Source organism: Tamandua tetradactyla, chromosome 10, assembly GCF_023851605.1.
Source record: "Tamandua tetradactyla isolate mTamTet1 chromosome 10, mTamTet1.pri, whole genome shotgun sequence".
Taxonomy (NCBI): Eukaryota; Metazoa; Chordata; class Mammalia; order Pilosa; family Myrmecophagidae; genus Tamandua; species Tamandua tetradactyla.
In genome coordinates, this window is record NC_135336.1 from 49,448,728 (window position 1) to 49,465,224 (window position 16,497).

Genomic DNA, 16,497 nt, shown 5'->3' on the forward strand with positions numbered 1-16,497 from the left:
GACTGATTTATTTTTCATTGTAATTTCTGTATATTTTTAAAATACTTTCTTTATAATTAGCCTGGGATCTATATTACACTACACAACCTACGTCTATAAGCTACTAATTTGAAAAGGTGCAGACTTAGCTTCAGTAGCGTATGTGAACACTGTTCATATGTCCCTCTATTTCCCCTATTTATGTTGTTTTTGTCCCACATTACCTTTTTATATTTTGCATGTCCATTAACAGGGAGAAAGCCTTTTTCTTGTTCAATTGTATTCCAACTCATAGAAGTTAAAGAGTAGACTTGTATATTGAGGGGACAGTACTATTGGTTTTTGCAGATACTGTTTTAATGGCTTTTTCTGAAGATCTTCATTACTTCACTGTTCCAAGCCACTCTTTCCTGTCTTTTCCTTTCATCCTGTAAAACCTCCTTTGGTAATTCTTGTGTAGTGGGAATTTTGCTGATGAACTCTCAGTTTTTGTTTATCTGTGACTACTTAAACCTTCCCTCATTTTTAAGAGACTGTTTTTCCTGATAAGAAATTGGGAGCTGGCAGTTTTTCTTTTTCAATACCTTATATATATCATACCACTGTCTTTTCTGATGAAAAATCGGAATTTAATCTTACTGAGGATCCCTTGTATGTGACAGGCTGCTTTTCTTTTGCTGCTTTCAGAATTCTGTATTTTTGGCATTTGATATTCTGATTAGTATATCTCTTTGAATGGGTCTGTCAGGGTTTATTCTATGTAGAGTGCATTATGCTTCTTGGGCATGTATGTTTATGTTTTTCATAATGGTTGGGAAATTTCCAGTAATTATTTCTTCAAATATTCTTTTTGCCCCTTTTTCCTTCTCATCTTCTGCTGGAATTTCATGATGCTTATATTTGTATGCTTTATGCTGTCACACAGATCCCTGAGACTGCTCAATTTTTTCTCTGTTTTACTCTATCTGTTCTTCTGATTGTATGATCTTGATTGTCCTGTCTGCTAATTCCCTGACTCTTTCTTTCTCCTGCCTGGTCAAATCTGCTATTTTATGACTCTAGTGTATTTTTAGTCTCCATTACTGTCTGTGCCTTTCATCCTAATAATTCATGTTATATTTCTTTTTAAATTTTCAGATTGTTCTTTATGCCCACACATTGCCTTCTTAATATCATTTAGCTCTATATCCATATTTTCCTTCATCTCCTTGAATTGAATTAGGAGATTTGTTTGAACTTCTTTGATTAGTTGTTCTAAATTCTATGTCCCTTCTGATGTTTTAATTTCTTCCCTTGATTGAACATTGTCTTTCTACTTCTTAGTATGGCTTGTATATTTTGCTGATGTCTGGGCATCTAATTATTTTGATGTTTTAATTCTGAAGGTCAGTTTTTCCCTCTTGTCTAGGGCTTTATTGTCAGTTGGCTTTTGTTTATGCTCTTTATTTGATGCTTGGTCTACTTTATTCTGGATTTTAGAGTAGCCTGTGTTTAATTTTTCAGATTTTCTCAGCTCTTTTTAATCTGTTTATTGCCCTGGATATGTGGTACAGTTTTTAAGATTGCACTCTTTGTACACTGCTTCATTTCTAGGAGAAAGTTACCTTTCATCTAATCTTTTTCAGAAATCTTGATCTCTTCTGTTTGTTTTTGTGTACAATGTTCTGCCAAGCTCCTATGGTTTGTTTAAATTCTCTCCTTCACTCAGTGTCCCCTTTTCCTTTCCTTTTCAGTTCTGGGACCCATCCTGTCTTAGAGCAAGTCAGTTGTCCCTCCACCTTTCCTTTTTTTTTTTTTTTTGCATAGCAGACACCAGAAATCGAACCCGGGTCTCCAGTATGGCAGGCAAGAAGTCTGCCTGCTGAACCACTATGGCCCACCCCTACCTTTCCTTTTCTGTAAGACTTTTCCACTTCTGGTTTCTTCCTACTAGGTATCCTGCACCATGTACCCATATGAAATCAGTCCAAAAGTTCCACTTTGCATTTAGATTTTCCATTGAACAGTGACTGGATTAAGTGAGCACACCTCTTGTGGATAGTTCTGCTATGGTCTCACTTTTTTTTCTTCCCCTGGGGGCCTTTTTGTATGTGGCAGTCTTTAGTGGCTCCAGCCTGGGCCTCTGTGGACCTGGGTCCCTGTGCCTGGATATGCATAGGATTCTAACTTGCCGTTGTGATTGGTCTGTAGTCCATAACCATAGCAGGTTATTAGCTGAGTCTTAGGGAAGACTTACCCAAAGGATGTCTTAACATTGCCATGTTGATGACATCACTTTGTCCTAAGAGTTTTCCTGATCATATCTTGATTGGATGACATTAATCTTTGAATAGATTGGTTCCTTAAGAAGGACAATAGGTTTGTAAAATTTCTGAACTTTAAAGCCATTAAAAAAAATTTTTGTTTATGACCTTGATATTTAAGAGAGAGCATGAGTGGATATAAATCCTAGATTCACATGTTCTTTCCTTGAGTATTTTCGAAGTTCTTTTCCATTGTTACCTTGTTTTTTTGTTGTTTTTGAAAAATCTGATGCCAGTTGAATTCTCTTGTTTTTTAAAAATATTTGAACTTTTCTTTATCTTTAAAGTGTAATAGTTGATATGTGTTGAAGTGGTTTATTTTGTGTAAGTGTCCCCTTAAATCAAATGGGTTCTTTTAGTATATAGATTGAGGTCTTCCTTTGCAGAATGTTTTCTTGTATTATAATTTAAAATATTCGTTCTTTTACATGTCTTGTTTATCTTTTACAGACACCTTAAATTATATGTAAATTGGATCTTCTTTGGTATTTCATCCATTTTCTCTGATTTTTTTCACTCTTTTCTTTATTTCCTTTCATTCTCTTTGTGGTTTTCTTCTTTTCTTCAGCATTCCTTTTTATATTTTCATTAGAACCTATTATTCCTTGGGCATCTTGTAATATAGTCTTCATTTCTGAAATTGTTATAGATTGAATCATGTCCCCTACCCCCCCCAAAAAAAAAACCATTTTCAAGTCCTAACCCTGGTCCTATGGATGTGAACTCATTTTAAGTAGTGTCTTTGAAGATGTTATTAAAGTGAGGTAAGGTAAACTGAATTCGGGAAGACCTCAGTCTAATATGAGTCCTTCTAAGGAGAGAAGATCTAAACAGAGATACAGATTCTTTCTGAGTAGGAGGGGGAACAGAGCACCACATGCTGGAGGCAGAGATTGATTTGTGAATTATTGGCAAGCCAACAGCAGAATGCTGCAGATTTCAGAGAGAAAGCACGGTGTGCTGCTGACACCTTTGTTTTGGACTTTTTAGCCTCCAAAATTGTGAGACAATGAATTTCTATATTATTGTAGCAGCCCTGGCAAACTGTGGCTGCATATGATTATCATTGTTAAAAATGTTTATTTTTCCCAAAAGGCTTTGAAAAGAAATACCTTAGTATGCTAGGTATGGTACTCCTGTGATACTTGGCCACACACCTGGTTTTGCTGCTTTGCTGAAGTTTACACGTTACAACTCGTTGCTTTTTACATTAGCTTACTTGGTATCAGAGACTCTGCCAGCTATCTTGAAAAAATGTTGTCAGCTTAATAACAGCCAGAACCTTGAATCACTACCTTTTAAAAATATTTTATGAAGCAATAGAAACAGCATATTAAGCTCCCTTCTACCTATAAGTGTGCTGGTTTTCTCATAGACAAATTTTAAAGCCCACAGTTGTAAGTTTCACTTATTAAAAAGAGAAGGAAAGGCACTCAGAAAAAAAATTTGATGAGGAAGATTTGTATTATTTTGTGGATGTTTTGGTCCATATAAATCTATAAATGTTTCTATTCAAGGACTCTTTGGTTACTTCCATGGCATAGTGATAAAAACCTACATGTTCTTTGCTCCAAGCTACCACTCTGAAAGAGGGTGTTGTAGTATGCGAAAAGAAGTGTAAAATTTTAAAACTGTGTACTTTCCCTCCCTGACTTTTGTATTTGTAAAAAATATAAAAATTAAAATTTTTTTTTTTGGCGTGGTCTGGTAAAACTGATACTTTTTCTTTACATTAAAGAATCGTTACTTGATATAGCTCACTTGTGTAGCACTCTAAAAGTATATGTTAAGAATCAGAAGAATGTTCATATTAATTGACCTTATAATCCTATTACTTAAAAATCATTCCAAAATAAATATTTCAAAAGACAGAATAAGTTGTGTTAGGAAGATATTTACTGCAACATTATTCACTGTAGAGAAAAATGGGAAGCAACTTACTACAGTAAGGAATTTAAGTAAATTATTTTATATCTACCGTATAACAAGTTGTTGGCTGTATCTAATAGTCTACTGTGAAAATTTTAAGTACCCATTTCTATGCCTGGAAAAGAAATAGCTGATTTATAGAATATTTGCAGTCAGCTTTAGTTGATACTGCCAAATGATTTTCTTAAAGTAGCTATACCGGTTTATATCCCTCCCTCACTCTCCACCTTACCAGTGCATGAGAGTTCCAGTTACTATTTTTACTTTCCCCATTTTAACCATTCATTACCTTCTAGCTTTGCTTTGAATTTCCCAGATGGCTAATGATGTAGTCCTTTTCATGTATCCATTAGCCATTTGATTATCTTCTTTTTGGGAAGAGGCCAAGTCTTTGAATATTTTTTCAGTTGGTTGGTCTCTTTTTCTTATTCATTTGTAGGAATTGTTTATATAGTCTGCTTATGGTTCCTTTTTAGATATATGTGTTGCAAACATCTTTATCTGTCTCTGTGGGCTATTTTATTCCCTTATCGTTATCTTTTGATGAACTTGTACTTGTAATGTAGTTGTATTTACCGTTTTTTCTTTTATGGTTAGCACTTCTTATGTTTGTTTTTGTTTTTTGTTTTGTTTTGTTTTTTTTTTTGCATGGGCAGGCACCAGGAATCAAACCCCGGTTTCCAGCACAGCAGGCGAGAACTCTGCCAGTGAGACACCATGGCCCACCTACTTCTTATGTTTTAAGAAAATTTTGCCACTTCAAAACTGAGAAAAAGCTCCCATGATTTTTCTCTAAAAATTCATATTGTTTTCCTTTTTATACCTGTGTCCTCAGTGCACTTAGAATTAATTTTTGTCTGTGATATGAGGTGTAGGAGTCAAGGACTTTACTCATTTTTAAATGTGCAAATTTTTAGATCTGTTATTTATTTAAGAAAAAAATAAACATTAAAATAGCCACTTTTCTAAAATGAAAATGTTCAATGACTAAAACATTTTTAAAGTAGTCTCCACTACTTCTGAGAAAAGAAAAAGCAACTCCGTTTTTAGTGATGTTACTAAATCCCTTTTAAACCTGATGAACATCTATTACTCCTTTTAAATATATGCTCAATGGTCTAATTGTTTAAAAATAAATTAGGTCTCTATCTTCACATCATCATCCTCTCAGGTACATCTTTGAAGCAGCTAAAATAAAATGCTAAGTGCAGCCAAAAACAACAATGTATTGTCTGCTGTTAAGGGAAATCATTTGGGGGAGAAATTTTAGTCACTCAGAAAGAGAGCACTGATCACTCCAAGTCAGTGGGTTAAATTTTACAAATCCTACTCATATGATCCATGCACAAGTCAGTAGTCTCTGAAGTCTGACTTTCTAAAGACGCTGTTCTGATGGTATTTTATGATAACATCTATTCTATACATTTTCTAGGTAATGTAATGCCCTCTTCTATGCTTTTAGAGACTTCAGCTACATATTTGCCTTGTCCTATTATGCTAAGCTTCCAGAGGACAATACATGCTGTGCTTCATCACTGAATCCCCAGCACCTACCTATCTACCTGGATGTTCAGTGGCTCAATAATGTATGTTCAATGAATTAATTTCTTTGAGAATTCCAAACACTGTTTTTGAGATTGCATTTGCTCCTGTACTTAGGTACTAAAAGAAAAAATATTGCTAAATCAATTTTTTGGTAAATGAAGATTGGTACACCCTAAGCAACCTTCATCTTTGTTGGAAAATAGAATTGATATGCTTTTGTTCTAACAAATAGCTTTCTACTTGCCCTACCCCCTCCCTATCTTTATAAGTTGCAATTTCCTAAGAAGAGCATTGTTCCATTTTATATGTCTTAGTGGGTTGAATGATCTTCCATTTACTTAAGAGCATAATTCAGGTTTGCTAGCTTTCAGACAACGTTAGCTTATTCCACCTCTGGTCCATCTAAATCAAATGGATCTGTTTTCTTTCCAGAATAAATAATATTTCCATTTAACATCTTCCAGAGTTTAATTTCTTGCAGTTCATCATCTAGAAAAAGTGTAGTTGATGTGGGCATTGAAAGAGACATGAAAACCTCAAGGTCTTACGTCTTTAACCTCTATACAGGGGGTTGCAAACTTACTGCCAATAGGGGACTGACAGGTAAAATAAGTGAGTAAAATGGGCTAAAATTAAGAAAAATAGGAGCATTGACATAATGATAAATGGTAACTAAGCTTCAGGCTTGGGATCAGTAGGGAATGATGAAGGCTATGGCAAATTGAAGTATTGCTATCTCCTTCAAAGAGGACAGCCACTATTTATATATAGCCGTATGGGAAATAGATCCATGGGGTTTTGGGGGGTTTTTTCCTCCATTTTTCAAGAGAAGCCAGAAATTCAGAATCTATGTGAATGTTCCAGGTTTAAAAAATCTTGGTAACTAATTCACCATTTTTGAAGTGGTGTATAATCTAAAATGCATAAGCCGAAGGGCCAAGTAAAATACATCTGTAGGTTGATTCAGGCTCTGAGCCCTAGTTTCCAACTTCTGCTCCAATATTAGATTTTTACATCCAAAGGCACAGTATACTTCCTATATACTAAAGTAAATTTCTGATTGTATTAATTTTGTTACTTCTTAACAAATTATTACATACATAGCTGCTTAACACAACACAAATTTATTATCTCTCATTTTTCTGTAGCTCACATGTTTGGGTGTGGCATGACTGCATTCTCTGTTCAGTCTCTCCAGTCTGAAATAAAGGTGTTTACTGGGTCTACAGTCCTTATCTGGGGCCCAGGGTTCTAGTCCAAGCTTATTGGCTGTTGGTAAAATTCATTCATTTTAGTTGTAAGACAGAGGTCCCCATTTTTCTGTTAAGGCCAGGGATTGACCTTAGTTTATAGAAGTGCTTGTAACATGAATTTTTGCTTTCTTCCAGACTGGTGTGTGTCTGTCTGATTTCCTCCTTTGTGGCTAACCTGAAAAAATGCTATGCGTTTAATGGCCCCACCTGCTTAGGTCAGGCCCACCCAGGAAAATTTCTCTTTTGCCACATAAGGAACATACAAATAATTAGAAATTGCTTAATATAAAAATAAGGAGAGAACCCCTACCACATTTTCCTGGGACCATCCCTAATTCCAAGTTTCTGTAGTCATTTTCTCCTCTGAGGCTTCCTTGTGCTTACTGCTGTTCAAGTTTCCCAGGGTATCTAAAACCTGACACTCAACCTTTCCAGCCTCCAGATCTTCATACTGATGACTCACCTAATTATTACATCATTCTTATCTTTCCTTCCCCAGGAGGCAAAAGAACTTTGTTCCTGCTTTTAGCCAAGTGTGGATAACTCTGCTCAATTCTCACAACTCCTGTGTTTCAAAAGATCATATCGTTCTTTCAGGTTTATCACCTCCTCTTGGGAATTTATGCTAGCCTCCCAGGATGCTCTCTGGGTTTCATACTTTTGGAGTACTATGAATAATTCTGCGTGAGCTATTGTGTACAGGTTTTTGCATGGGCATGTGTTTTTCATTTCTCTGGGTTTATGCCTAGGAGTGGAATTGCTGGGTGATATGGTAGCTATATTTAACTTTTTGAGAAACTGCCAGATTAGTTTTCCAAAGCAGCAGCACAATCTCACAGTGTATGAGGATTCCAATTTTTCCACATCCTCACCAACACATTATTATCTGTCCTTTTTATTATAGTACCCACACTTATTTTATTATCTGTCCTTATTATTATAGCCATCCCTAATGGGTGTGAAGTGGTAGTTTTATAAACATTTTTGTTTGCCTGGAGCATGGATTCTTTTAGACTGTTCTAGACTGTTTTGTGGGGTTCATGGTTATTATGATACTTGATTAACTTTTATAAATGTCATATTCTTCATGTATCCATATAGTATTTTTTGAAATGCCTTTCTTATTTATACATGAAAAAACCTCTAGGGATTTTAGTTGGCTTTGACAGACATCATCAGAGCCTATAGTGGTTAGCAATTAAATACTTTGTGTTGATTTAGGAGTACCTTATGATGGCCAAAGCAGGAAAATGGAATTAATAAATTACCTAATATATTGCTCAGATTATGGATGAATTTTCTTCTTCATTTCCCAAAATTTTTAATGGAAAAAAAGCTGTGCTCAAAAGAATGCCAAGGAAGGAGAGGGACAGTCATCGGGTTTGTGACTATGAAGCAAAAACCAGGGACAGATTGAACTCACTGTAAGCACCTAGAAAACATCAGCAGTTGTATCTCTCTCTTTTTTTAAAAGATTATTCATGCTTGAGTACTACATTTTGAGTTTTAAAGAAAAAGAATGATTTTTTTTCTACCTCAGATTGAATTTTATTCGTATTTCAGAGGACAGGATACTCCAAATAAATAAATACAAGGTGAAATTACAGTGCAACAAAAATATTGTTTTTTTCTTATTGAAAAGGTTTTAGAGACTTATTTCACTTCAAAAATGTATTTTTGTCAAGTGATTTCTTTAGACCACCTTTGCTTTTAAGTTAGGTCTAATAATTTGGAAATCCCCATTACCCAAATACAAGGTATCATTTACCTTTGTAAAGTAAAGACAACTTTGTATGGCATATGTTCAGGAAATACCAGCTTTTATGTTTGTACCTGCAGATACTGAAAAGTCAGTATTTTTACTGAGCACCTTATCCAGCCTTGCAGTAAAATCACAAATGGATCCATAAATGATAAATAATAACTATTGCACATGAAAATTGTTCACTCATATAAGAGATAACTGGCTTGTGTAAATGTTTTACTTGATGTAATTTCTAATGTCTTTACCGATTCCCAATTGGCCTTAGGATCGAATGTGGATGCACACTGATGGCACACATTTGGCTTTGCTATTAACAAATTACATAGCTTCTACTAATATTTTCAGTATTTGATATAGTATTTGGAATAACCTGAAATATATATGGATTTGTTTTTAATATTAGATTACTATTTTTAAATATTTAGTACTAAAAATAATACAGTATGAAATATTTGTCCTATCAACCAGATTATTTCTGAGTTATTTAGTATTAAGAAGGAAATCTGAAGATTTACAGACTTATTCGCTGTTCAGACAACAACTTGTAGGGCTCATGATAATGTGTTATTTTGCTTGAATTTTAAAAATATTACATTCTAATTTTAGAAATATAAAGGTTTTTTGTATATTAGGTGTTTTTAAAGAAAAAAGGGTGAGACATGTATTTTATATTGAACATTCATAGCACTGGGGATGGGTGTGTGTGCCTTGTTATTTGGTATTTATTTATTAAATGCTAAGTAAATTGAGAAGTTTTAGACCGAATGCTTTGTTTTCGAACTGATGTTTTTATTTCACTAAAAATCTGGTATATCTCTAAGGTCATTTTAAATTAGTTACTTTGATTGTTGTTTGTTCAAAAGCCTTTACTAAAAGTTTTTTATAATGATCAAAGGGTCAAAGTGCTGATTGTAAATCAATTATAAGATTATGAATGTGCTTCTCTGCAAGACAGCATGTTCTCTGTGCATATGTATAAGGGGAAAAAATTTATTCAAGGAACTTTGTCAGTTTATGTCAGGCCAATCCGACTGTAGGACAGAAAAATTGAACTAACTTATTACCACATTGAGAAAAAGAATGATATAAGACTTCCGGAGAAGATGGCGGCTTAGTAAGACGCGCGGGTCTTAGTTCCTCCTCCAGAACAGCAACTAAAGAAACAGAAACAATACGAAACAGCTCCTGGAGCCACGACAGAGACCAAAAAGACAGCATACCCCATTCTGGAATGGCTGAACGGGCAGGGAGAATCCGCTGTGGTGAGATACCCGAGGAGCGTGCGCTTTCCCGGGCTGGGGCGGCTGGCGACCAGGGTCCCTTCCACACACGTGGCTTCCCGGTCCGACTGGGAACATTGGATAGCGGGGCCCTCCCGCCACGCTTGGCATCTCGGGCCAGCTGGGCAATTTGGACCGGTACTCCCCCAAGCCGCAGTGGCCGGCGACCCCCCCTCCATGCGCGGTTTCCCGGGCCGACTGTGAGATTCGGATTGGCAAGTTAAAGGAGTCACAGCATCTTTTACTGGTGGGACCCGCAGACAGACGAGCGCCACGAGCGCCACCTACTGGGCAGGAAAAGAAAAACAGAGCCCAGAGATTTCACAGAAAAACCTTTCAACCAGCCGGGTCCCACACCCAGGGAAATCTGATCAAATGCCCAGACACCAGCAGAAAATAATGGATCATGCTCGGAAAATTGAAGATAAGGCCCAGTCAACGGAACAAACCAATAGTTCAAATGAGATACAGGAGCTGAGACAACTAATGCTGAATATATGAATAGAAATGGAAAACCTCTTCAAAAACCAAATCAGTAAATTGAGGGAGGACATGAAGAAGACATGGGCTGAACAAAAAGAAGAAATAGAAAATCTGAAAAAACAAATCACAGAACTTATGGGAGTGAAGGACAAAGTAGAAAAGATGGAAAAAACAATGGATACCTACAATGGTAGATTTAAAGAGACAGAAGCTACAATTAGTGAACTGGAGGATGGAACATCTGAATCCCAAAAAGAAACAGAAACTATAGGGAAAAGAATGGAAAAACTTGAGCAGGGGATCAGGGAACTGAATGACAATATGAAGCGCACAAATATACGTGTTGTGGGTGTCCCAGAAGGAGAAGAGAAGGGAAAAGGAGGAGAAAAACTAATGGAAGAAATTATCACTGAAAATTTCCCAACTCTTATGAAAGACCTAAAATTACAGATCCAAGAAGTGCAGCGCACCCCAAAGAGAATAGACCCAAATAGGCATTCTCCAAGACACATACTAGTTAGAATGTCAGAGGTCAAAGAGAAAGAGAGGATCTTGAAAGCAGCAAGAGAAAAACAATCTGTCACATACAAGGGAAACCTAATAAGACTATGTGTAGATTTCTCAGCAGAAACCATGGAAGCTAGAAGACAGTGGGATGATATATTTAAAATACTAAAAGAGAAAAACTGCCAACCAAGACTCCTATATCCAGCAAAATTGTCCTTCAAAAATGAAGGAGAAATTAAAACTTTTATAGACAAAAAGTCACTGAGAGAATTTGTGACCAAGAGACCAGCTCTGCAAGAAATACTAAAGGGAGCACTAGAGTCAGATACGAAAAGACAGAAGAGAGAGGTATGGAGTAAAGTGTAGAAAGAAGGAAAATCAGATATGATATATATAATACAAAAGGCAAAATGGTAGAGGAAAATATTATCCAAACAGTAATAACACTAAAAGTTAATGGACTGAATTCCCCAATCAAAAGACATAGACTGGCAGAATGGATTACGACCCAGCAATACCTCTGCTAGGTATCTACTCAAAGGACTTAAGGGCAAAGACACAGATGGACATTTGCACACCAGTGTTTATAGCAGCATTGTTTACAGTTGCAAAGAGATGGAGACGGCCAAAGTGTCCGTCGACGGACGAGTGGCTAAGCGAACTGTGGTGTGTACCTACGATGGAATATTATGCAGCTTTAAGACAGACTAAACTTATGAAGCATGTAATAACATGAATGGACCTAGAGAACATTATGCTGAGTGAGTCTAGCCAAAAACTAAAGGACAAATACTGTATGGTCCCACTGATGTGAACCGACATTTGAGAATCAACTTGGAATATATCATTGGTAACAGAGACCAGCAGGAGTTAGAAACAGGATAAGATAATGGTTAATTGAAGCTGAAGGGATATAGACTGTGCAACAGGACTAGATACAAAAACTCAAAAATGGACAGCACAATAATACCTAATTGTAATGTAACTATGTTAAAACACTGAATGAAGCTGTACCTGAACTATAGTTTTTTTGTTTGTTTGTTTGTATCTTTTGTTTTTTTCTTTTTCCTTTTTTATATATATATATTTTTTATTATTATTATTATTTTAATTTTCTTCTCTATATTGACATTCTATATCTTTTTCTGCTGTTTTGCTAGTTCTTTTCCTAAATCGATGCAAATGTACTAGGAAATGATGATCATGCATCTATGTGATGATACTAAGAATTACTGAGTGCATATGTAGAATGGAATGATTTCTAAATGTTGTGTTAATTTCTTTTCTTTTTTTAATTAATAAAAAAAATTTTAAAAAAAGAATGATATAAAACAATAAAGTTTAAACTAGAACACATTTTTATCTCCAGTATGTTGGTCCGTTGATACATACATCTGAAATGATTCCAAGTAAACTAGTTTCTCTATTCATCTTAAAATTTCTGACTGAATTGTCACTTATTCATAAGGTGGATTTTTTTTCCTTCTCCCTATTTAGAAAATGTTTTATTTTTTAACATTTTTTAATTGTGAAATATAGCATATATAAAAGCAATAAATTTCAAAGCACATTTTTTTCTTCTATTCTTTATGGTGGGGTCACATTTCATTCTTTTTTCCATGTGAGTTTCCTGTTATTGCAGCGCCATTTCTTGACATTTTTGTTTGTTTGGTTTTTATTGGTTTCTTTGTTTGGGAAGTACATAGGCCAGGAATCAAACCTGGGTCTCCCATATGGTAGACGAGAATTCTGCCACTGAACTACCTTCATACCACCTCAAAATATATTTTAACAATTAGTTTTAGAACAAATTTCAAAGTATGGGATGGGTTACAATTATTCCATATCAACTATTTCCTTCTAGCTGCTTTAAGACACTAGAGACCAAAATAGAAATACCAATATAATGATGCAGTAGTCATACTCATTTATTAAATCCTATCTTCTCTGATGCAATTCCTCTGTTTCATTTGACCTTTCTTCCAATCTTTAGGGATATTTGGGCAATGACTTTTCTAACTTCTTCATGTTAAAAAGGGGTGTTGACATTGTATGGGGTGTGGGGATGCAACGTGTCCCATGTTGCAAGGGAGACTTACATCCCTAGATGTCATGTCTCATGTAGAGGGGAGGGTAACGGTTTTACTTGCAGAGTTGGGCTTAGAGAGACAGAAGCCACATCTGAGCAACAAAAGAGATTCTCTGGAAGTAACTCTTAGGCATTATTGTAGGTAGGTTTAACTTCTCCATTAAAGATCCAAGTTTCATAAGAACAAGCCTCAAGACCAAAGGCTTGGCCTATTAATTTGGGAGTCCTAATGTTTGAGAGAATATCAGGGATTTCCCAGGTGGGAAAGTTTAATAGTTCCATATTTTTTCTTCAGTCCTTCAAGAGACTTTGCCAATACTCTTTTTTTTTGGTATGAGCAGGCACTGGGAATCAAACCCGGGTCTCTGGCATGGCAGGTGAGAACTCTGCCACTGTGCCAATGTTGCCTGCCCTGCTAATACTTTTTAATAATCTTCCCCACATACTCTGGAATGTATCCAGGTATTACATTAAACTATACAGAATTGTAAGACCTCGTTCCCAATTCTGGACTCCATGTGTTTAAGTTGTTTAACTGAACTGGCCAGACAGGGTAAGTTAGATTGTGTGCTACAGAAAATTTAGGTTTTGAAAAAAATAAACATCTTTTACTTTGGTCTCATACACTAGGTGAAGCTCTAAAATAAATACAATATTATACTTTACCCTGATTTACCTTAGTCCCAACCAGATTGTCTTCATTCTTATCTCTAATTGAAGCCTGATCTCTTTTGTGTCTTCTTGAACGGTTGCTATATTAGGAATACTGACTATCAGAGATACAGAATTCCAGCTCTGAGTCTTAGGTGTTACACAGATATCCAAACTTTCAGAAAAATTCTAGTTATGCACATGTAGCATGGCATCTCAGAATTTAGAAATAACAGTTAAAGTTTAGGAATAAATGTGGCTGCTGTAAGAATTACAATCTAGGTCCCGATTTTCTTATAAGTATTTTCTAAAATAGACCATACAGTATTTGTCCATTTGTTTCTGGCTTACTTTGCTCAACATAATGTCCTCATGGTTCATTCACCTTGTTGCATGCCTCATGACTTCATTCCTTTCTGTAGCTGTACAATACTCCATCGTATGTATACATCGCAGTTAGCCCTTCTGCTTCTCAGTCAATGTATCCTTCAGCCACCTCCATACACTCGGTATCATGAATAATGTTGACATAAACATCAGTGTGCAAATGTTTGTTCAAGTCCCTGCTTTCACTTCTTCGGAGTATATTCCCTGTAATGGAATTGCCTAATCATATGGCGACCTATATTTTATAGCCTCCTGTGTATCCACTAAATTATCCTCTGGAGGAACTGCCCCACTCTGCTACCCTACTTTTTCTCTAGCACTTGAATCTTTCTATTATTTTGAATCTGCAGATCTTGTTGAGATACATTCCTATAGCATATATTCTATTAAAAAATGTTTCACAGTATCCTCACTTAGTTACACAATCATCACTCTCAACTTTAGACATTTTCATTGCTCCAAAGAGAAAAATAACAGATATACACCCACACCAAAGAGAAAATCCAAAACTCCATTTAACTCTTGTCTTTGCCCCCCAAATATTTCCCACTAGTATTGTTGTGGTATTAGCCATGTATTCCTGTTGAATATAGACCACAGCATCAATAAGTGGTTTTCCCCATATATTCTCCTATTATTGATTCTTTGTACAAGTGTCATACTTTTGAAGTAGTTCATGCAAGAACTTATATATATTTGTAGTGCTAATTGGTGAAGTACAAGGCTGCAGTCATATTCACCTTCAGTGTTGCACTATTACTTAAATCCACTAATGAACTACTGTCACCTCTCTCCATTCTCATACTTTTTAAGTTCAGTCTCATTAACTAATTGTACATATTAGGTAGCTATTCCCCCTTTTCTAACTCCTGTCTTTCTCGAGGTCCCCTTTGTTCTACATTTTAAGAATGAGTTTGCTTTTTTGAGGGGGTTCATATTAGTGAAAACATAGTGTCTGTCCTTTTGTGTCTGTCTTATTTTGCTCAGCATTGCGTCTTCAAGATTCGTCCATATTGTGGTATGCTTTGGGGCCTCTTTTCTTCTTATTGCTGTATAATGTTCCGTCATATGTATAAACCATATATTATTTATCCACTTGTCCGTTGATGTCATGATGGGTCTGGTGGTCCCCAGGCTGGGCTGTGGGATTGAGTATTTAAATTACCCCTGCTCACAGCCAGACAGTATGGTGTGGCTCGCTCCCTCATCCCTACCTTTCTGCCTGTGCATGCTGTTAGTGCTCCAGGCCTTCATGGAGAAAAAATAAAAGCAGCGAGACCCAGGGAGTCTCTTTCACTGGCCAGTTATCATATCAGATCAGCCCTGTGTCCCCCTTCCTCCTGGGGGATGATCCCCAATCTCAGCCCAAATCTTATGCCCACAGAAGCCTGCCCTAGGGGTGGGGTTAGGCCCTGGGCTCTGCAATGTGTGTATAGGTAAACCAAGTTTGCTGGTTTCCAGGTTCCCCATGGGAGCTCCCAGTGTAGAGCGAAGAGGGAAGGCCCCTAGCTGATAAAGTGGTGGGAGTGCAGGAGCGGGGCGCAGCGTGGTGCTCCTTTGACCCCCATTCCTGCCTGTGTATTGCAGCCCACCCTCTGTGCAGTCACGACTAAATAAACTCACCCTGTCCTGTCTATCATAATTTCTCCACTTTGTCATCCAGATCCTCCCTATATAATGTAGAAAACCCTCTCAGGTCACTTGTACCTTGGAACTGCTATTCTGCTTGTTTTTCTGTCACTTCTCTAGTTGCTCCTTGGAGCAAGGTGAACTCAGCTTATCCTATTCCACCCATCTTCTCAGAAGTCCTGATTATTTAGTAATTGAAAAATTATAATGCTTTGGAAACTTGTCTTCCGACAAAAGCTTTATATATTAAGTCTTATGACAGTGTTGGACATTTCAGAATTTGGTTTTTGTTTGATTTCGGTTTTAACTGACAACTGTTAGTGTGGCCTTAGGGTTTAATTATTTTCTTTTCTGAGATAAAAAGAAAGGGAGGAAATAGGCTGATTTTAGGTATATTTACATAAACTCTGTAATTTATTTAAAGTAAATATAGCTCTTTTTAGTGGTCCGAAAAGAACCATTGTAATTTTTAGGGAATAATTCATTTAAAAATTCTAGCTGAATTACTCAGTTCTTGTATGTAATACCTCTGAAATGTTGACGCAGTAGAAATAGTTTTATCATTCACAAATAACATCTTTTTTGGAGGGTAGTCTGGGATAAATAGTGTCAGTCTCTGCAAATAGTTATCTTGAAATGAAGATGACAGATTTAACCAATATTAGAATTAGGGGTAAAGTAACATTGTGAGATGTTT

The 16,497-nt window shown here is 36.2% G+C and overlaps 1 protein-coding gene across 2 annotated transcripts in view; it reads left to right on the forward strand.

The window, feature by feature from the left end:
- Positions 1-16,497, forward strand: part of DCBLD2 (discoidin, CUB and LCCL domain containing 2) — a 99,111-nt gene that overhangs the window by 29,752 nt on the left and 52,862 nt on the right. The window contains exon 2 of one of the 2 annotated variants that reach the window (XM_077118622.1): positions 4,868-5,797. The exons of the other annotated variant lie outside the window; for it this stretch is intronic. The gene's annotated coding sequence lies outside the window, so the exon portion shown is untranslated. The remainder of the gene's footprint in view (positions 1-4,867; positions 5,798-16,497) is intronic. 2 annotated transcript variants of the gene reach the window in all.